This window comes from Panthera pardus, unplaced genomic scaffold (assembly GCF_024362965.1).
Source record: "Panthera pardus isolate Hobbes unplaced genomic scaffold, ASM2436296v1 HiC_scaffold_10, whole genome shotgun sequence".
In the NCBI taxonomy this organism is placed as follows: Eukaryota; Metazoa; Chordata; class Mammalia; order Carnivora; family Felidae; genus Panthera; species Panthera pardus.
The window spans coordinates 40,854,084-40,878,470 of NW_026526655.1; positions in this window are offsets into that span (position 1 = coordinate 40,854,084).

Below are 24,387 nucleotides of genomic sequence, written 5' to 3' on the forward strand. Positions count from 1 at the left end.
TGCAATGTTTATGTTTTCTTCCTTCTTATGATGTAACAAGTAAATATGCAAGATGAGGTGTATGCAAATACTACTATGAAACTAAAAATCTACCCTTTTTACTATCCTTTGAACAATCCATCAAGCCTAATAATTTTTGTCAACTCAGACACAATTACAGGAACACATACACATACTAGATAAGGGCATCTGCAAGTATATACTTATGTAGTAATCACCAATAATATCTCTTGCTATCCCTTCTTCATTCTTCTGTAAAGAAAAAATGTTTTTACAACTTTGATGGTATACACGAATCACCACTTTATGGTGCCTACATTTAAACAAAAAACCGAGTAATTAGGGTTTTTTTTTTTTCAAAATTTGCTTGTTACCACTAATGTCCTCAGTAGCAGATGTCAATATTTAGAAAGTTCTCATAATAAATAAAAAGGAAATACAGAACATCTGCACAAAGACTTTTTTCACTTTGAAAGTAAAAATCCAGAGTAAAAAAAATAACATAAAGGATATATTAGTGAAAATAATTGCATATATTTATAACTTCTGTTCACTTGAGACCTACTTTTTTCCATGTACTCTAGTATATGCTTTATATATAATAAATCAGTTCTCACAGTAACATCCTAAGAGAGTGGTCAATAAATTTGCCACGTGAAAAGCAAATGGCATGTTTGCTAGATAGATTTGAAATGATGAACTTGGCTGCAGTGAGTAGCTTCTAAGCTTCTTAATTGGAGGGTGGTCTGTGGCAACTTCGTTTTCTATAATTGACGTGACAAACTGAAACTAAAACAAAATATCTGTCCCAAGGTGGCAAGTTACTGACCACGTGTGACTTGTTGATGCAAGTTGTTAGGTAGTTTTACAATGCCAAAAAAGGTTTTAAAAGGCGGTGTAATTAGACATTGCTATTTGTTATAATTATAGCATAAATCTTTTTGTTTGACTGAAGATTGCTTTATTCATTTATGTTAAATGACTGCACCTGCAAGAAATTGAGTTTCTCCATATAAGGAAATTAAGTAGACAAAAGCCTGTCTGATAAAAGCTTATAGAAAATAATCATGGAAGACATTCTCAGATTCCAATTCATATCCTTATTTACTCTTACTTTATAAACAATTCTAACAAATATGTTTATCAGATATTACAACATCAAATTAGAAGTAATAAGAGGGAGAAGATACAAGGAACATTTATGCCTACAATGATCATAATCTATAATTGTGACCAACAGCATATATGTATGCGATATGTATATATATGTATATATGTATACATATATATATGTATACATATGTATACATACATATGTATATATATATGTATACATATATATATATATATATATATATATATGACGTGCTTATATGTATTGTCTTTAACTTAGAAAAATTTCAAGTGGGTTGTTATCCAGAAAGAGATGGCAATGGTCAAAGTACAAATATGACGGTGGAAATTTTAACTTTTTTTGAAGTGAAAATTTGTTTTAAGTTATTTTCAAGCAGCTGTGGTGTAAAGCAAGAATACTCTCACCTTTAATGCCTGAAAGAGAAGGGTTTACTTATTTCTCAGCTTTAAAAAAAATTCCTAATGTTTAAACTGTTTGGTCCATCTTATTCTAACCCTATTTTTTTTTTTCTTTTTTTTTTAAGTAGCTCCACACCAAGCATAGATCCCAACTCAGGGCTTGAACTCCTGACCATGAGATCAAGACTTGAACTGAGATCAAGAGTTGGACACTTAACTGACTAACACACAGGCACCCCTTGTTGAGTTTTTTATGTAGAAACATTGGGCTACACTTATGTTCAAAGTGGAAACAAGGGGAATGCCTGCTTTCCATCACATCTATTCTAGCCCACTCTAAAACTATACAGGATCTATATTTTTAAATTGCTTAACATACTGCATGACACATATTAAAACCTCAACAGTTATGCATATATTGTTATTATTTTTTATTGTTGTTAATATTCTTAATGGTCGGCTGTGGAGGAGCTCCAAAAAAGAGATATGGGTAAAGCATTCTTATCTAGAATGTTACCTTTCAAATAATAAATTTGGTTTATTAAAGAATTTATTGATACATCTACTATTTAAGCTAAACATCCTTTCAGTAAAAACATCAGGCAAGTCATTCTTAGACCTATACCAATCCTTAAATTTATAACTTTGCAAACACTTAGCTTTGCCACTGGCATATTGAAAAAAGAAGAAAAGATCATGTACATATACCTACCAGGTAAAGCATGCCAAGAAAATGAATGTGTCAAGATAAATCACAGAAAACTTGCCAGAGACTCAATCAAAACACTCTGAAAAATATATTTCCTTCTTACGATACAAGCAGCTTGACAGAAGTCCCTCTGTGATTTCTGAAAACAAAATTGGTAACCATCTCTCTTTCTTCCAAAATGATAGGACTGAGGCCCTGTTTATGAGTAAATGTGGGTCCCTCACGCCACAGACCTCTGCCAGCTTTGCTGTGTGGTCTTACAAGCTCTGCTAACATTGCTTATGCTTGTAAAACTTCCGAGTTCTAAGATATGACAAAACGCTACTGTGTACTGAAGTCAAATAGTAATCTTAAGATAAAGTTTGCATTTAGTTCAACAAATACGTAAGGAAACAATCTATAAATTGTCAGCCTTTCAACTTGCGGTATGTTCAACAAGTATTAGTGTTAGCGGTTAGTGTGGTCTCAAAAGGTTCACACATCTCCTATTTAAAAGTATTATTCCTTAATATTCTAGGTACAATTATAAACCTTGGAAGTTGGAATGAAAAAAAGAAAGATGTTAGTTTCCCGAATTTATAGTAAGGTTGTTAAATGTATAGGCTCAGGAGCAAAACATCTTCACTTCAAAATCCAAGATTTGCCACTTGTTAGATACCATTTACCTTGTCTGGGGGTGTTGCCACATCTATGTGTGTTGAGCATAGACCCTACCTCAAAGGATTGTTATGAGGGTTGGATAAGCTCAATGCTATAAATCACTAAGAACAGTGTCTAGAACATAGTAAGCTGTAGAGAAGTATTCAGGTATTCATTTATTTCTCAGCTAATAAAAACAGTTGCAAAGGTCATAATGGGACATAAAGCTAGCAAGTATATTTTGGCTTTGTGTGTGTGTGTGTGTGTGTGTGTGTATACATATATATGTGTGTGTGTGTGTGTGTGTGTGTGTGTATACACACATATATGTATATTTCATTAATGGTAAATAAAAACCCAAATAATGTTTTTATTCATTAAATGCATTTCCTTAAGAAACAGAAATAACTGAGCAATTCATAATCAGACTTTACTTTTTAAATGTTATTTTATGAGGACCTAGACCAATACAAGTCCTTATAGAGAATAACTGTACAACAAATCCATTTCTTGTTCTTCCTTGGCACACATCTACGTGTCCCAGCTTCTCTAAAGTCATCTGGAGTCATATAATTGAGTTCTAGCCAATAAAATATGAATGGAAATAGAGTGTACCATTTCTAGTCTTGGTCTTAAAAACATTTCCCACTTAAAATCTTCCATTGTCTTCCTTCTTATATTTGTTTACTGTAGACAAAGCTGAGATTTTGACATTCAAAATGTTGAAGTTGATGAGGCTATGAGATGGCAGTAGCCTTAATCTCAGAATCACTACTTTTAAGAGAGTAGGAGAGCCACCCACCAGTAAGGAGCACTGAATAAACATTTTGGATAAGTGAGAATTCAACATCCATCCTTTGTCACTATTCTTTTGTTATTGTTATTGTTGTTACACCTAAGGAATTATTTTAATTAATATATCTCTGTCCTGGCTTCTCATATAGGTGAGAGAGGCCACTGGAAAATACAATTTTTCTTTGAATGGTGGCAGCTTTAAGTTTTACAATATTCATAGCCCCCAACCTCCCCAATCTCACACCATCACCACCAATAACACCTCAAACCTGCTGCATCTGAATCAGGTAAAGCCACAGTACCTAAATCTTCTCTTCTGATGAAAAGCGAATATGAGACGTATTTTTTAAGGGATCTAGTGTAATGGAAGGTATTAAGATTTAAGTTTTTCTAAAGTATCTTATCTTGCTCATTCTTTTATGCATCTCTTAGAAGGAAACAAAACACATACCAAGTCCTTAGGCTGAATTCAGTTTTTGTAGTTTAAAGATTCTTGCTCATTCACATTTAAATAAAACACTTGGTTCTCAATAATGAGTCAGTGAGTAACCAACTTTAATTAACTACTTGAGGGAAGTAATAAAGTTGTAATTTAGTCTACTCACTTTCATGGGGTAAATTGAATGAAAACCATTGAGTGATTTTCTCTCTTAGTCCAAAAAACAAAACTAACAAAACAAACAACACAATATGAGAAGTGTTGAGTTTTCTTTTTTTTTTATTTGAAATTATTACGATATTAACTGTTTTTTTAAGTTCCATATCTGTGTATTTGTATATAAGTATTTTTTAATAAAATGCTTCAGATATTGCTTTGCAGATGAGTAGGGAGAATATTAAATTAAGTACAAGCTGAGGGTGATGAAATTGTAGTGGTAAGATAATAGCTTTCACTTTAGGAAATAGGAAAACGGACATGTGACAGGGCTGTTTTATCATGGACATAATAAAGGCACTAGCCTTGAAGATGTACCTAAAATATGATTAATTTTTCTAAATTATAGTTAGCCACTGTAGCAGACGAGAAAGGGAAATAGGAGTGTTTTGTTTGTTTTCTTGTGTTCTCAGTCCCTTCATTTGATAAAACAGCAAAGATTAAAATAAGACAAAAGTTTGTGAAAGAGGACAGTGTCATTTTATGTAGTCATTCACGCTATCTTAAAATGTTTTAATTTTCTACTGATGTGAGGTGTATCATACCAAAATATATTTTTAAAAAGTCATCGAACTACAAATGGGTGTTGCTAATATGTAAGAAGCATATATATACGTTCTCCTCAGCTCCAGATTCACTCTTTTAGACTGATCTGTGAAAGTTGACATAATTTTATTCCCTTATACTTGAATTCAAATATAGAAGCATAAAATATGTAAATAACTTGACTGCATGAAGAATTTTAAATCCACACTAAAGTTGTCTGGAGTTGGAAGTATCTTTGTTTGAGAATACAATATAGCATTAATGAAATGGTAGCAAAGATAAAAGTACAAATAGGGTACCTTTTATACATATTTTTAGAAACGGGAGTTATCATCTATCTACCTATTTAATTATCTGCCTGTCTATATCTACCTATTCTTCTATGCACATCTATTTTGTAGTGATACAGCAGAGTAAGTTAACTTGAGGTTCTCAGTCACTTGTTCCCTTTCTAATAATGATGCTAATTTAATCTTAGATTTTGTAATATCCAATAGTTTAAATACCCTTCACATTACACTAAATTGCTGTTTATTACCACAGATTAATTATTATCTAATGGTAAATCTGTTTATAAGTAAGCAGACTAGAAAGAATACACCTAAATAAAGCAAGTCAGTGCTACCACATATTAAAAAAATAGAATATATTTTACAGTGTCAGATAAACATAACTTTCTGCTACATGCCATAGCAATTGAGCCTGCTGCTTTAGCTTTTAAAATGTCATAAAGGAGACTCTAAGGATGAATGAATAAATAAAATATCAAGTAGCGGTATTTTATATAAAGCTTTAATAGACAAAAAATATCCTGGCCATGGGGGAGTTAATTTTCAGTGTGTTAGTAGTATCTCAGTACCTCTGAGAGGTAGCCAATATTCTTCTTATTGGTTATTTAATCAAAGATGTCTGGGGATATTCAAACTATTCTTCTTTAACAGGAATAATATCAGTGGAGTTATCTGTGGAAAAAACTCATAGTGTTTTAACTTTCTGTTCCTTGGATTCAACATTTTGTTAAAAAATATGAACAGCTTTTGTATTATTTTCAAAACTGTCCAGCTCATCCTTTCTCATTCTAATAAGCAAGACTTTCTTTTCCCTTCTATCATCCTGTCACTGAAGGAAATTTAATTTTTTTTCCCACTCCAGCTTAACACCATTTCATCATAAAGAACACAGGATTTCTAAAGAAATATTCCTTTATCCAAATGTGTCATTCTGTTGGTGACTTTTTTTTTTCTTTTAAGTAGGCTTCATGCACAGCATGGAGCCCGGTGTGGGGCTTGAACTCATGACTCTGAGATCAAGACCTGAGCTGAGATCAAGAGTTGGGTGCTTAACCAGCCGAGCCACCCAGGTGCCCCTGTTGGTGATTTTTATGCCTGGAAATCTTTGGCTGTATATTCACACCCACAAACCCAATTTGTGACTTGTATCCCTGTTAAGAAAGAAAAATATTAATGATGAAAGACAGCAATTACTGACTTTGGAAAAGTTTATTCTTTGCTGAAGACTTTTCTGTATAGTAGTTCTACAGAATTGCCACATGTCAGCATGCCATTTTGACTCTTCATTAGAATATTTTCTAAAAGTTCATAGTTATTATTTGAAAAAAAATCATTACATACTTTATAATTTCTAGACCCATCCTTTTGGCTAGGCAAACAGCATTTGCTAATATATATGTATTATATATTATATATTATATATTATATATTATATATTATATATTATATATTATATATTATATATATATTATATATATATTATATATATATATTACATAATTTTGTTCTATTAAACATGCTTTTAGTCTGGTATATGGAAAATATTATTTCTCCTTTTTACAAAATAGTAAAATATGCTTATAGATTAAATAATATTAAACTAACATTATATACTTTTTTTCACATTTATTTCCTGAGTATCCACCGCTTCAGGGACAACAAGTTAGGCACAAAGTAGATAACCTGAGAATAAGATTTGGTTCTTTCCCTCAAGGAGTATAGACATTCAGAATTTGATAGGATAACACATGCTGTGTCAAGTATTTTTATGAAGTAGTCTTTCGGGGAATACCAGATATCAGAGTCACTTAAAAGTAAAAGGCAGGGATATTCAGGGACATTAGAAAATGGATTTTTTCTTTTATTCTGTTTCTTGAATAATGATATGCTTTTGCTGATGCTTAGTAGTGCCTAATATCAAACATTTTTTATACCAATGTTTATTTGTTAGTATGTGTCTTTCTTGAATGGAAATGTAAGTGTGATAGCTAAAAGCAGTAACATAGGAAAAATACTTTTATCAACTTTGCTAATACTGTATCTGCCTGTGGATAGAGTGTCTTCAGCATAGCAGTACATTCCGTAGGAAATTGAGAGGTATGGGAAAATGCCTCATAAAGATATAGTAGCTCAGGACCTGCTATGTGAGGCCTCCGATGTGATCAAGGTTCATGTCTTTGTTAAATAAATTGGTGACTTATAATAGATGCGTGTGTGTTCTCTTTCTCCAAACCATACCCCAAAGGATTTAGGTTAAAAGCATACATTATTCGCTAATAGATGAAAACAGGTAAACAATACCAAATATACTAAATTTCATATCCACAAATAGATTGCTCTAAAACTTAAATGAAAAATGTCCATATGCAGTTTTATTAGCTAGCTTTTCCTTGGAAACAAATAAATCTAAAGTTTCAGTGGCTTACATCAACAGACATTTATTTCTTGACATGTATGTGAGTAGCTGTGCATCAGCTAATACAGCTTTGCTCCATGGAGTTTTCTTATTCCAAAATCCAGGATAAGGAGTATCTCCTATTTAAGACATGATTTTCACTAAACGGAGGGAAAGAGAGGAGAATATAAACCATGTAGTGCTCTTAAAGTATCTGATAGGACATTGCTTACATCAGGTCTGCTAATATTCCATTGTCCAAAACAAATAGCTAAGCCCAAGGAGAATGAGGTGTGGAAACATAGTCCCACACAATCATAACTCAAAATCACAGGGTCACAGGTATGTATAGTGTTCCTGCAAAGAAAAGGAGAGCAAAAATTTGAAGGAAATAGTACAATGTAACACAGGTGGGGTTAAGTAAATTTAAATACAGAGAGTCATCTTTGAGCTCAGTTTTGATTTGACCAGGAAAACTGGATGGGTTGTAGGGCAGGAATGAAATGTCAGATATTTTGTTCTGGCAGGAGGAAATCAAGAAGTAAGTTAGAGGTGGAAAAATAAAGATTATATTATAAAAACAACCTGATAGGGCAAATATGAAACTGTCCAGGTTTACAATATAATAATGAATAATTATATTATAAATTCAATAAAGCTGACTTCAAAGTCCAATTTATTTTGAAGTCTGAGCTCTTCTAAAACTATAATTTGATTAGAACTATCATTCCTCTATCCACTTCCAAATGTACTTTTAATTTACTCAATTTAAAAAAATAATAATTTTAATACAGTATGAAATATACAGCTTTGCCAAAACCTGTATGTAGTGTATGGGGGCTGATGGGAGGTAGAGTGTCATGTGTTTGCTCTTAAGTTTCCATTTGGAGACACTGAATTAGAAATATGTTCCTTATCTGTCTTCTCACCTCTGCACTGGAGGAAGACTAACATATCTGGTTTGTTGATCTAGTAGAAGGAAATAATCAGGAAAGGCAAAGGTCCTCTGGTCTCTTTTAGTTTTTAGTCCAGCCTGTAGATAAAGAGCATTCATTTTAAGACTCTTCTCTACTATGAAAGTTAAAAGCCTATATACCTGAGGGGAATTTTGTGCTTACCTAATTGCCCCGGAAACTTAGTGTATGAGTCTTCCTAAATCATGGAATATTAGCAAAACCCTTTGTCTGCAAATCTGTAGCCACATCCTTCAATCAGCTAATCTTGACTTGCTGATATTTTTATCTCAAGCTGTCTTTTCTTCTATAGATAACCTATGACTAACAAAATTGCAACCTTCAGGGAAAGCAGATTTTCTGACTCTCAGAGGGGTATTTTGTTACTATTTTTAGTAAGTAATATATCCTAGTATGTTCTGGTCTCTTCCAGGTACTTGAGATGCAGCAGTGAAAAGACTAGAAAAATCACTGATCTTGTGAAATTATTTGTTATTGAAATAAGACCAGTATAAATGAATAAAAGATGATTTCAATGAATGAAACTTTTTTTAAAAATAAAAAAAAAAAACTAAATATAAGAGAAAGAGGGACTGAGGGAAGAGTTCTTCTTTAGGTGGGAAGGTCATGAAATGTGTCCCTGAATGATGGATATATGGTGTAGAAACCAAGCAGATGGAGCCAGGCAGAAAATTAGGGGAAGGGATTTCAGTCACCGATTGGAAATGTCCTGAAGTCTGAGTCTTACATGGCATGTTCACTAAGAGGTACCTACAGGCCATCAGGCACATTTTTTATTGAGGGGATTTGTTACATAAGCACTGAGCTTTAATGACTTCTGACTTTGAATATCCAGTAGGATATTGTAAGTCTCATTGCACCAGCCAGGTTCAGGCTACCTGGCAACCTTAATAGATAAATGGACAGACAACTTAAAAAAATGCAAAGTTCGTTTGAGTTCGTTTTCATTCTGTACTGAGTATGTAGTCACCAGCACTCCAGGTGCCTGGGGATTTCCTAATGGTTTCCTAATCTGAAAACAGGAAGTTGTGCAGTATGGCCCTGATGATACCTCCTAGGCTACAGCAGCTTTTTTTTTTCTCTCTAGGTGAAATCTTTCCTATTTTCTCTTTGTCCTGATAGCATCCATGTTAATTATTTTTTTTGTTTTCTTTCTCATATATATGCTTATGAAAACAATGTAATCATATAATATCACTCTCTTCCTCATTTTTTTCCTGGAACAATAAAACCAAACAAAGTCATTGTAATCGCAGATTGGTGAAACCTCCTGAGTTTGCATGCTGCTTCTCTCTGTCACTGACTAACTTAACTTGGTCAAGTTTCAAAATCTCTGTATCACAATTGTCTTATTGATAAAATGGATATTACAATTTTTTCAAAGGATTGTAGGAAATATTAAATCAGATAGAAGACCACAATCCACATCATATGGTAAGCACTCTGTAAATGATAACTATTATCTACTTCTGTGATTATCTGTAGACTTATAATGAAATTAAATATCCATCTATTGCAAAACCTCAGGCAACAAAGATAACTTTTGACTGGTTTCTACATTTATTTTTAATACCAATTTCTATTGCATAAAGAAAAAAGGCTTAATTATGATTAATAAGTAAAAATGTGCTGGTATTTCACAATTTAATTATATTTTATCTCACTTTTGTTTACCTCTTGTTCTTTCTCTTGCCCTAGCTTGTCTGACCATGAGAATATCCTGTAGTGCTTGTTAAACAAATAGATCACAAGACTTCAGAGTCAGAATATGCTGCAGAAAGTTCTTTAAATTTGTATTTTTAAACACATCCAAAGTGATTACTATGAGTTAGCAAATTTGAGGTAGATTGGACTATGATATAAACATATTCAAGTTGTATGGATATAGTTATAATAATAAAATGGTGATAAATATGATAACACTGAAAGTATATCTCACACTGTTTTTTTCCACATGGATTAGATGGCTCTCAAATATCTGGTGCTCTTTTCTCTGAGAAGAACATAACATCTTCACTTGGAAGAATTCATACGTAGCTTTGTCAATATGTGTTGAAGCAATACAGAAAGGTTTTGTTAAGTACATTTGTTTGAATCAAGATTCAATAAAGTTAATTCATGATACCCCATGCTCTCCTTTCCTGTATGAAAGGGCCAACATTGTTTCAGAAGGAAGCTGCTCATTGTGCCTAGATTTTGGAGTAAAGACGTAGTGGTGGAGAGTCTCTACGATATCTGCAATGGATCAATAGCATGCTTGAAATAAATACTTTTGTTCATGAAAGCCAATGTATATCAGCAAGTATTCAGTAACATAACAGAAAATAGCCAATCCTAAGTAATATCACACATAAATTAGATAAAATATTATTAAGTAATATTTTTCTAATTATTAAATATAATATTCATAACTTAAAATTCTCTGTGTATGCAGTATTTTCCTTAAAAGAATATTTCTGTACTGTTTTCCTCCAGTTTTTTTCTCCCATTCTATCTTGAATTTTCTCCAGTCATTTATCAGCTCTATTCTTCTAGACTGTTCTTATACATAGTCTCAAAGACTTACATGGTGCTAAATCTAATGGCCAGTTCTTTGTTTTATCTGCTACTTTGAATGCAGATAATAGTTGAGTATTTATTTCTTCTTGATCAATATCTTCTACTTTGATTCTAGAACATCAAACTCTTTTGATTTTTTTTCTTAGCTCTCTGACTTCTCCTACTCTGTCTTCTTCAGTAGATTCTTTTCATCTTCCTATAGTTTAACCATGATAATGCCCAGAGCTCACATAGAATTTCTATATCTATAGATTCTTGGTGACCCCATTAGTCACATGGCTAAATAACTAGTGGATCATTTAAAATGAATGTGTTAGTTTGTGTAATTTCTTCATTTACATTGCATCAACAGCTTTCCATATGTTTTAATGCATTCAGGCTGCTATACAGAATGTCATATACTTGTAGGCTTATAAGCAACAGGAATTTATTTCCCACAGTTCTGAAATCTGTGAAATCTAAGATCAAAGTGGCAGCACTTTGCCAGACATCAGATATCTGATGACAGCTTGCTTTCCGGTTGATTTTTAACCATCTTTCTTGCTCTGTACTCTCATGTTGGAAGGGGCAAGGGAACTCTCTAGAATCTCATTTGTAAGGGCACTGATCTCATTTGTGAGGGTTATACCCTCATGAATTAATCACCTCCCAAAGCCCTCACCTTTATATACTATTATATTGGTTGTCAGCATTTAACATATGAATTTTGGGAAAACATAAATATTTAGTCTATATCACCATCTCATCCAGAATAAAGCCAATGTTCTTATGAAAGTTTTGAAAGCTCTATTTTATTTGACTCGCAGTGTCTGATATCTCCTTCAGCTTCACTTTGCCTATAACCACATTGGCCCATTGTTATTCTTGTAAAACATTGGAACTACTCCTTCTACCTGCTTGGTCTCCTTGTGGCTCATTTCTACACAATCTCCAATTTCTAAATCTTATTTTCCAGTGATGCTGACCATGCAATAAAGGTAATTGGCCAGACAGCATCTAAAATCAACATGCTAAAACAGTTTTCATTTGAGAAAACTCATGAATAAGAATCTAATAGCAATAGTGTGGGTACTATGTTGATAATTCCTTCTGGGACAACAGTTTGAGATCAGGTACATCTAGACAACAGAGTCTTTGAGAGGTAATGATACTGGGACCTAATTCCTAATTACCCTAATTCCTTAATTTACTTAATATTATAATAAAAATGTTTATTCTCCAGAACTCACTAAGCTTCTTCCTTGCCTCATTGTTCTAAAAGACTTACTTGCCCCCTGTAATAGGATATGTTTTAATTATTTTCTTTATGACAGTTTCCTCAGCTATAACATAAGCTCCAGTAGGTGAGCAACTTGAATCAGTTTTATTCACCACTATATGCCTGGCACTAGTAAACTTTCAACATGTTTTCGATATAAACAACTGAAAATTTAAGTAAAAGAATAAAAACAAGGGAATATTAAATGAATAGTCTCAGAAATCTACCTACAGCTGTGTTATCATTGTGATGTAAAGCATGCCACACTGGGTTGTTAGCAGTATGAAATATCTCACTGTTTGATCAGAGTAATGTAGAAAAGAAAGGGAAAGTGTGATTATGAAGTTTATATAGCATTTATAAGTATGGAATCAGTAGTAATATAAGGATTTTGGAGTTTGTCTCTATGGGAGTGGAGAAATTAAGTACCTCTACAGAAGGAAATAACTTATTTAACCAAAGGGCTACAGTACCTGGCTAATATGTATAGTGAAAACAAGGAAAACATTAAGAGAGTTGGTCCTGAGACTGATATGCTGGGGAAGAAGAGAATATAGATTAGATACTATTGATATGACAAAAGCACTTTCTCCCATAATTTGGCGGATATGGTGCCTTAAAGATGGGACATGATGGTGGCTTAAAGGAAATAAGAATGTGTCAGAACTGCATCGGCAGACTTTTGATGAAGGAGTCTGGTAACTGAGAGGTGGATATGCATGTATTTGATTATTTTTTGCTCTGACTGTTCTCCAGAAATGAACCAAGGATATGTCTTTAAGTAAAGCATTAAGGTATGTGCTACTGAGGGATTAATAGCAGTATTAAGAATCTCACTGGTGGGCAGCTATCTTTTTTTAAAATCAGGGTTGAAGTTAGGTTTTATTGCTCTGAAACTGGGCTCTTTAAATCTAATAATGGCGATAGGAATCTGGAAGAGCAAAGCCAGTTGACATGATTTAAACTAAAGATGGAAAGTGATATAATTACCATAATACCCAGAAAGGCCAGAGTGGCAACCAGGGGAGTTGACCTGCAGAAATATGTAGACCATGATGCTAATAGACCATGGTGTTCAAGAGACCAGATAAGGCAACAAATAAGGTTATTTCTTGATTTATATCACTAGAATCTATCAAAATCTGGTGAACAGAGGCTGATGTCAGCTACCAAAATGGAAAATTTCTTACCCAGATTTTAGATATGAGTCATTTTTCAGATCTAGAGTCATCAAATGAAAAGAATGTCCTTTACCCTTGAAGAAGAACTCAAATATTGATGCATTTCTCACTAATTCCTCAAATGAACTCATGGCAGTTTGCTAGAGTAACTGTAGACAGCAGTGGGGAGAAGGATTCAGATATTTTCAGAGCTGTTGGATACAGAGTCTGAGACAATAAGATATCACAAATTTAGAATGGTCTTCATATATCTTTACTTGTGAAGTAGAGATATACGAAGACCACTCTGAAGTGGTTTCTGATTTAACAGAAATTCACTGATGGTCCAGTGGATTGAAGGACCACCCTATGATCATTTTCTTGGTCCTGAGAGCATAATTGGGATGAATATGTAGAATACTCACGAGTTCTCTGGTCTATAGAATAAGAAACAACTTGGTAGGAAGGTGAAATGCAAGCTTAGGAAAGTATTTCTATTTTCCCCTCCCCCATCAGCCAAGTTAAGTCATAAGTAATACTGCATCTTGATTGGAATTACAAGGATAATTGACACCCTACAAGGTGCTGTGATTTTCATCGTAGTCTGTTCAGTTCATCAGAAAACTAGGTGGTTAATGGAGAATGACAGTTGGCTCCTGAAAATGTAATCAAGTGATGAGTCTAGTCATCATTGCTGTACTCATACAGTGCCTGCACTGGAACAAATTGTCACAGCCTTTGGAATGTGGCATGTGACTCTCGATCTAGTGAATACATTTTGTCAGTCCCCATGAGGCAAGATGATCAAAGTAGTTTGCATTCACATAGGAAAGGGAATAGTTCATGTTCTCTAGGTTATCCCAGAGCTATGTTAATTCTGCTATTATAATCTTGTCCAAAGGGGCCTGGAATTTCTTGACATTCTGCAAATATCTGTAAACATAACTATATTGGTGACTCTGTGCTTATTGGGCCTAATGTGCAGAAAAGGGCATGTACTTTGGCTATCTTTATAAGGGAAATGAATTGAAACGTTTATGTGATAAACCCAAGAAAGAGTCAGGGTCTGCAAATTAATACACTTTTTAAAGAAGTTAAATGATTTTGGTTATGTCAAAATGTCTTCTCTAAGGTAAAGGCAAACACTGTTTGGTAAACTTCTTTGCATTTTGGAAATATCATATACCACACTTCAAAATATAGCATATATCACTAAAAGTGTATTTAACCATATATTTGATGGCTTAAAAGGCTTGCAATTTTGGGCACTATTGTAGGTTGGGTTTCAACAAGCTGCTTTGCACTCAGGCCATGTTGATTGTTTGATTCAAGATATGGATGTCTGTGTTCTTGATGACAAGTTTCATGAGCCACAGGGAACCACTTAGAATTAGAAAAGTCTCCTATTAAGAGAGACTAGGTCCAAATAGAGTAGCTAATCATGGAATATCAGGTGACCACATAATAGGAACTAACTATCATGAGCTGGATTTTTTAAAATCAGCCAAGTATGGGGTGCCTGGGTGGCTCAGTCAGTTGAGCGTCCGACTTCAGCTCGGGTCATGATCTCACAGTTTGTGAGTTCAAGCCCTGCATTGGGCTCTGTGCTGACAACTCAGAGCCTGGAGCCTGCTTCAGATTCTGTGTCTCCTTCTCTCTCTGCCTCTCCCTCACTCACTCTCTCTCTCAAAAATAAACTAACATTAAAAAATAAAAATAAAATAAAAGCAGCCAAGTAAAGAGTTCATTATATGGCGGAAATGACTTTTTGGCTTGAGCATATTAAGAGGGCTTAAGTAAATTGTACAAACAGCTCATTCTGATACAATGTCATGTATTTCTATTGCACTAACACCTTTTACTTAACCTAAACCTATGATCTCATGGAGAATTTTCTTATGACTGGTAGAAGAAGAGGAAGAAAATAAATCAGACTCAGTTCATAGATGATTCACCTTGATATGATGCTGTGGGTTGAAAATAGACTCTTGTCTCACTATAGTCCAGTTCAAGGGTGGACCAAAATTGCAGTGGTAAATGAGCAGATCTGTGAATAATACATGTAGTTATCTCCCTAGTGTGGAGGGAATTTTGGTCTGCCTGGAAATTGGCCAATGGTTTGGATGTTTGTCAAAGGTTTGAAGAAAATAAGATTAGGATGACTGGAAAGTGGGAGATCTGGGGGAAGGGCATGTTGTATTAGTTTTCTGTCACTGCTCTATCAAATTACACACACAGGGGTAAAAATGACTCACATTGTATTTTCTTACATTTTGGAGGTCAGATGTCTAAAATTGTTATCACTGATTTAAAATCAGTATATCAGCAGGGCTATGTTCCCTCTCAAGACTTGAGGGGAGAACTGTTTTCTTGCCTCTTCCAAGTTCAGAGACTGCCTGCATTTCTTGACTTGTTGTTCCCTTTATTTTTTAAGACCAGCAATGGTCAGTTAAGTTTTTCTCATAGTTCATCATGCTGACACTCTCTCTTCTGCCTTCTTCTTTTACTCATATATGGACCCCGTGATTACACTGGGTCCACCCAGATAATACAGGATAATCTTTATCTCAAGGTCAGCTGGTTAGCAACCTTAATTGCACCTTCAACCTTCATTTTCCTTTACTGTAAAACTTGATGTATTCACTGGGTCCTGAGTTAGGACTTGGACCTCTTTGTGGAGACTGTTAATCTGCCTCTTTCTCCTGTGAAACTGTGTATAAAGTGTTTAGATACTGGACACTTAACATTAATGCCCAACAGAAAGCCTCCATTACAGAGAAGGTAGTTGCACATTATATGACTTAAACCTTGTAAGGTACTACCTTATATTGTGAGCCATTTATTGGTTACATAACGTGCCCAGGCAGCTCTCAGCAGGTTTAAACCCATTTGTCTAGAGTGATATTTTGTTGTCTTTTCTCTCTTCTCCTTCCAACTTTCCTCATCTATTTACAATAATTTTAAAAGTAATGTATATCATAATCATTCCATTATTTTCCTAAAATACAGTTATTAAAATATTAGACTTGAGAATCAAAGAGATACTGGTTTGAGTCTTGGCTACTACACTTAGTCCTTCTGTGCCCTGTGATAATTTCCTCAGTATTTCTGATCACTAATTTATCTGTAAAATGATATAAACAATACCTAACTAAAGTATTATTTGGAAGTCTAAAGAAATATATGAAAACTTGAATAAACTACAAAACATAAACTTTTTCATGAAATGTTAGCTATTGTTATTAATAGAGCTAGTATTAGTTTTTTTTGTTTGTTTGATTTTTTGTTTGTTTTTTTAATAATAAAGCGCCCTTCGGGACATAACCTAAAATAACCTGAGAGATCATACTTGCCTACTTTTTATACTTTTCTGTATTTAATATATTTAAAACATATATTACTATCATAATCAGAAAAGAAGTCATTAAAAAACAAACAATGGGGGCGCCTGGGTGGCTCAGTCGGTTAAGCGTCTGACTTCGGCTCAGGTCATGATCTCACGGTCCGTGAGTTCGAGCCCCGCATTGAGCTCTGTGCTGACAGCTCATAGCCTGGAGCCTATTTCAGATTCTGTGTCTCCCTCTCTCTCTGACCCTCCCCCGTTCATGCTCTGTCTCTCTCTGTCTCAAAAATAAATAAACATTAAAAAAAAACCCCAAACAATGAAATGTTTTTCTACCTTAGATTTGTTTAGTGATTCTCACAGTGTTTGTGATTATTGAGTTACAGGCTGCCATGAAAAAAATGTACTGACAATATATAATTGCTATATAAATAATTATGATGACCATGGGGATACTCACATAGAGTACTAGGGTCAGGATTATAGATGATCTAGACCAACACTTAGGTCATTAGGACAATAATAAATAGATCTGGGTGAAACTAACACAAAAAGTTTGATGTAGTATATAAAATGTGACCATGGGGGAATGTCGGAAGTGTGTAGTTTTTAACAGTACAAATGGAATGTGATTGTAGAGACAATGGACTGCCCTCGTCATTATACATTATGACATTTAACCCAGGCATAAGACCTTTATTGTACTTAATGATGCAATTATTGGTATAATACTGAGTGCTTTGAATATCAAGCATGAAATGCTCTATAAATGACTTGAGAGAACATAATTGTGTGAATGGGTTTTGCTAATAAGCTTTTCTCCTCAACTCTGCCCTTGTAGGGCAAATCTGCCAAATCTGATGTGGCCAGTTCTAGAATGAAGGTTTGGAGTGGAGGCCAAATTTAAGAATTATCAGAGTTAAACAAGAAGAATCAAGGGAGAAAAACAGCTGAGTGACTTAAGCACTGAATCCCATCACACAACATGTTGCTGGTTTAAGACAGCTTTTCTAAAAAAAAAAAAAAAAAAAAAAAAAAAAAAAAGTCCAGGAAGATGTCTTTTATTTTCCACTTCTCTTGCTCCTCCTTTTTCAAAAACTGCTTTCTTGAAGGTTTGTTTTGTTTTGTTTTGTTTTGTATTGAACAGAATGTCTACAGTATGAACATTATCTTAGGTTGATTGAACCCTTTTTACTAAAAGTGAATCACATGACAGTATATGTGTATGGGTGTGTGTGTGTGTGTCTGTGTGTATCTTGAGTACTTTTAATTCATAATGGGAATATATTTATATTTAGTCTTCCAAGTTCTGCCCATAACCCTAATGATCCTTGTAAAGTCTAGACAAACTTCTGGACAAAATTTTAATCTGTTCCATATCTCTCATTCTTATGGAGAACTCTTTTTCTCTCATTCATTTCATTTTATTTTATTTTTTAATTTTTGTAATGTTTATTTTTGAGAGAGAGACAGACAGACAGACAGAACATGAGCAGGGGAGGGGCAGAGAGAGAGACACACAGAATCTGAAGCAGGCTTCAGGCTTTGAGCTGTCAGCACAGAACCCGATGTGGGGCTCAAACTAATGAACCACGAGATCATGACCTGAGCTGAAGTTGGACACCTAACCCACTGAGCCACCCAAGTGCCCCTTTCTTATTCATTTTAAAGAAAAAATAAACTGAGTTTATTGTCATTATCTTTTATATACCAAAATTAAAAACAGAATTAAACCAACATTTTTAATTTAAAATATTTCTGCTTTATTTAGATGACATTCTAAAATTTACTGATAACCAATTGCAAATATCAGTGTTATTTGAACAGAATCTTTTCTCTCCTCATACTTGAGCAATTTAGAAAGGTAAAATTTAAATGTCAAAAATCATTTGCTTTAAAATCACAATAATTTACATGAGAGTTTTTAATAAGACATTTTGTTGAAACAAGAATTTTCTTTGCTGAAGGAAAAATGAACATTCCCCAAAAGATAATATGTCCTTTTCCAAAATCCGGTTTGCTTATGATGGAAATGAGGATTCTGAAAAATGTCCCTAATGAACTAAGAATAAGAAATACAGTCAGTACTGGGGCGCCTGGGTGGCTCAGTCGGTTAAGTGTCCGACTTCGGCTCAGGTCATGATCTCACGGTCTGTGGGTTCGAGCCCCGCATCGGGCTCTGTGCTGACAGCTCAGAGCCTGGAGCCTGTTTCAGATTCTGTGTCTCCCTCTCTCTCTGACCCTCCCCTGTTCATGCTCTGTCTCTCTCTGTCTCAAAAATAAATAAACGTTAAAAAAATTAAAAAAAAAAAAAGAAATACAGTCAGTACTTAGGTTAAAAATGAGCACAAATACTTTCTAGATCTTCCCATCCAAAGGTGCAGTCCGTTTCCCTGCCCCACCGGATGTGTGTTGTTTGCCTGATTGAATATAGTTGTGTCCTTTCCCAGCAAGACCTCAGAGGCCCTCCAGGTTTCTTCCCCTGCCCTGTTAAAGCCCTGCCATTGCCACACAGAAATGTGAATGTTCTGACGAGAAGACACGCGGAACAGAGAAAGGATGCCGTCTGGCTGGCTGTAAAGGCTGATTTCCTGCCACGTGAGGGCTATGAGAGGGTGAGAGCATGGTGAATTTTGCAGCTGCAGTGAACCACTGCCACACTGCAGCTGTGTGGGTGACCTCAGGGGACAGTCAACCAGAGCTCAGCTCAGCTGCAACTGCAGAACATATTCACAGTAACTCTTTTCAGTTTCTAAAAACTGGGAGTGAAAATTTCGAAATACTTTACCATACTTCAAAAATATGAATAATGTACACTTAGGTTTTTACATTAAAATATCTTTTAAAATCTCTCTCTCTCTTTACCATCCTCTCTTCCTCCCTTCCTAGTTCTTATATAGGCTAAACCCTAGGTGTGGGTATTAATCAATTTCAGGAGCTATAACTATAAAGGTGAAATATCAGCATGTGTTCTTTTGCAAATTTTATTTTATCTTTTGTTTTCATCTTTTTATTTTTATTTTATTTTATCTTTTTATTTTATTTATTTTTATTGCAGAGAAAGAGAGAATGTGAGCAGGGGTGGAGCAGAGAAAGAGGGAGGGAGGGAGGGAGGGAGGGGGAGAGAGAGAGAGAAGAGAGAATCTTAAGCAAGCTCCGTGTTCAATGCAGAGCCCAACATGGGGCTCAATCCCACGACCCTGGGATCATGACCTGAACCAAAATCAAGAGCCACCAGGTGCCCCAGTATGTATTCTTATTCATATATTCTCAAATTACAAATAAAAAGACATCCATAAAATGTCCATGAAAAATCAAAATTCTCTGGATTAGTCCTTTATCTTTTTTAATGTAAGAGTCCCTGAAAGGTACAAGCTTCCCAATTTACTTTTGGATAAAGCCTTTACCCACAGAAAGCCCCATGTAAAAGGCAAATGATATCTGAATGACTAATGCTTTAACTGATATCATCTACAAACGTTAATATAGTGGCAAAATACTCTTAGAGTAATTTGCACAAAGAAAAGTTATAAATTTTCAGTTAGGAAGGTCTTTATAAGAACAGACAGTTGGCAAGCTGACCAAAATGAACTATTGAGTCTGAAAATAAACTTCACTTTCACAATTTGACCGGGGGGATAACCTTGATGATAATGATTAATTTAGGCACCATTCATTTCTCCAGTCTAAAAGCAAAGTGCAACTTTTCCCCAAAGTGTGAAAAACTAAAAGATTGCAGAAATCTTAAATTGATTTAATTGAACTTTTATATTTTAAATATATGTAGTTAATTAAAATTTGTATTAGAAACCTGGAAGGTTAGAGTATTTTCAAATTTTCATTAGTTGATACATTTAGAGTTACAAAAATAAATTGTAAAATATTTGGAACTCTCTTAACTCTGCATTAGCCTATAACCTTATGAAATAGGAACTTGAATTAGAAATAAAAACAAAAACATTCAGTATTTCTCTAGGTTATATGTTAGATTGAATAAATCTAAGTGAAACTTTTCATATATTTTTCATTTTTACTGCTTTCCTCTGAAGTATAACTATAAAACAAAACAATAAAAAGCTAAATATCTATCTCTTGCATTATGTGCCAATTTATCGAACATAATTCTGGGGAACATTTTGAGTTCCATAATTCTTATTCAGTAAATATTTGCTGAGGTGGATTACAAAATTTCTCAAAACACTCATAATTTTTATCAGATCTGGTAAACTCAGTCAATGTTAGATTCATACAATGTTAAGCAAATCATTCATGACCCAACTGTTTTCTATGATTATATATGTAGATTTATAATTATTCACATTGGTATCAGTTTGTTATTCTAAACTTTTCCTAATTAATTTTGTGTATTTGTATTTGGAGAAAAAGATTTGAAGTGACAGCCACATACTTGAGGAAACAGAGTATTACCATTAATAAGAGACCTTAGCGTTTTAAACTAAATTTGATTCCTAAATATTTTATACATGTATTCTATGTGGATGCTCGTCTTTTGTACTTTCTGCATTAACCGTATTTCCCTAGTGAGGGATCATTTTTTTTTTTTAAATACCTTCATTAAATTTGAAATACGTTGTTACTAAAGAGAAATAATTTAAAAAAAAAATCTACATAGGATTGAACATTCTTTCACCTGAGGCTCTATAGGAATTTAATGACCTCTGAACCATCCAGGGTGGTTTAAATGCTTCATTTTCAGAAAGCATGGTGAAATCAAAATGGCACATAAACAGGAAACAAGACATACCTCATATTTCCTCACATTTTTGGCAAATTCATTCACTGAACAAACATCTGCTATTGATGACGCTCTGGAGTAAAGAAATCAGGGGTCCCTAGGTGGCTCAGTCGGTTAAGCATCTGACTTCAGCTCAGGTCATGATCTCGCGGTTTGTGCTTTCGAGCCCGTCATCCGGCTCTGTGCTGACAGTGTGGTCCTGGAGCCTGCTTCTGATTCTATCTCCCTCTCTCTCTGCCCCTCCTCTGCTTGCTCTCTGTCTCTCTCTGTCTGTCTCTCTCTCTCTTGAAAATAAGCGTTAATTTTTTTTTTTTAAAATAGAATAAAGAGATGAATATAATAAATACTGGGTGGTCAAAGGTGAATGAGATATTTTATGATCCTACAGTGCTCTCTTTTTGTTTTCTATCCAGATATAAGCTTCTGGAAAATAATTATGACAAAATGCACTTTGGACAATAGAATTATAGTCAATATGTTAAAAAGAAGGAGAGATTCAGCCTACTTTAGTGTTGAAGAATAACGACTCAGGAATGGAATGAAGAATATCCTTTTCAGGAAGAAAAGGCAGGATAGAGGCTTGAAATTAGCAGCATATTCAAGAAATGGCCATTCCTTGAAGGTGATAATAGTTTAGAATACGTGAGTCTACATATGGAAGAATTGGGAAAGGGAAGATTGGGAGAAAATTAATGACATAGCAGATTGCTGCATCATGAAATAGGAAAGGTACAGAGAATGCAATAAGTGTTTCTGACTGCAACATGGGGACAAAAAAGAAGTCCATGAAGATCTGTCCCAAAATACTGACTTTTTGTGGGATTCTTGGAAGAATAATAATTTTATGGATATAAGAAATATAGTTTTGGGGTGCCTGAGTGGCTCAGTTGGTTGAGCATCCAGCTCTTGATTTTGGCTCAGGTCACGATCCCAGGTTCGTGGGATCAAGCCCTGCATCAGGCTTTGTGCTGAGCAGGGAGCCTGCTTAAGATTCTCTTTCTCTACCTCTGCCTCTCTCTCCCAATCGGCGTGCTCTCTCTCTAAAATTAAAAAATAAATAAATAAATAAAGTAAAAAAAAAGAAATAAATGTATTAATTTGTGCATAAAAAATTGGAGTTACCCAGAGAATATTTGCATAAATTGAAGAAAATATAAATTCGTTCTGTCAAAACAATAAATTTGTTCTGCTACATTTTTTAAAAAAAGCCTTCTATAAGGTAGAGCCCCCACTCTACTAAATACTTTACCTAGACTTCTGCAGAGATCACTCTTCATTGTGGTTCCCATGGCAGACTCCTCTCAACCTTCATGCTTTGTTCTATTCTCACCTAGTTGGGCAGACTTTTCTGACCACCCTCTGTAAGCAGATCCCACTGACTGTGCCCTGTCATTGTCCACTTATTCTTTATTACTGAGTATTTTTTCCATCATAATATTAGACCATTCATAATTATTATTTTATCTTCAGTCATAATTGCCTCTTTATCCAAGATTTGTAGCTCCAGTGAGCTGGTCCTAAATGAATAAATAAAATAATTAATTAGTCTCCCCTCATTCAAACTCCATGGTATGTTCTAGATCGGGAATATCTCAGATTTAAAATTTCTTAACTTAGGGGCTCCTAGGTGTCTCAGTCGGTTAGGAGTCCAACTCTTGATATTGGCTGAGGTCATGATCACATGGTTCATGAGATAGAGCCCAAGTCAGGCTCTGAGCTGAGTCTGGATCCTGCTGGGGATTTGCTCTCTCCTCTCTCTCTCTGACCCTCTTCCATTTGTGCATTTGTGTCTCTCTCAAAATAAATAAATAAACATTAAAAAAAAAAGAACTGTCTTAAACTAATTGTGTTTTCTGATTCCCTTGACCCGGCACCTGACACACAGGAGTTTTTCTTTTTTTTTTCCCTTTTCTTAAAATTTAAATTTTAGTTAACACACAGTGCAATACTGGCTTTAGGAGTAGAATTCAGTCATTCGTCACTTCCATACAACACCCAGTGCTCATCACAAGTGCCCTCCTTAGTACCCATCACCCATCTAGCCCATCTCCCACCCACCTCCCTCCATCAACCTACAATTTATTCTCTGTTGTTAATATATCTGTTCCATTTCTTAAATTCCACATGAGTGAAATCATATGGTATTTGTCTTTCTCTGACTGACTGACTTCGCTTAGCATAATACATTTAGGTCCATCCACATCATTGCAAATGGCAAGATTTCATCCTTTGTGATGGCTGAGTAATATTCCATTTTATATATATTCCATTTTATATATATATATATATATATATATATATATATATATATATATATATATAATGCACATCTTTGTCCATGATACAGGAGCTTTTCAATAGTGTTAGTTGAATAAAATGTTTCAAATTGTTCTAAGGAGCTCTGTACTGAATTGAACAGCAGACTCACGGGTCTGGGTTTTTGATCATTCTGGATCATCTGTGGTCTAGTTCTTGTGAAGATTTGTTCTTTCCATAAGTTTAAGGTCAGTTACTTTTAGTGTTCTTTGATTTTAGTACTGCACATGAGGCAAGAGATTGCTTTGTGACTGTAGTGTCGTGGTGGGTTTTTGTTTGTTTTGCTTTTAATGAGGGACTCTTATTTCAGAAGTGTTGAAGAAAATGGCAGATAACGAAGTTTTATTTAGTTTTAATTTTATAATAAAATCTGGAATTAATAAGGAAGTTGAAGCTATATGCTTCATGGTTTTATAAATCTGTATATAGTAAGAATTTAGTGGGTAGCATGGGGATAAA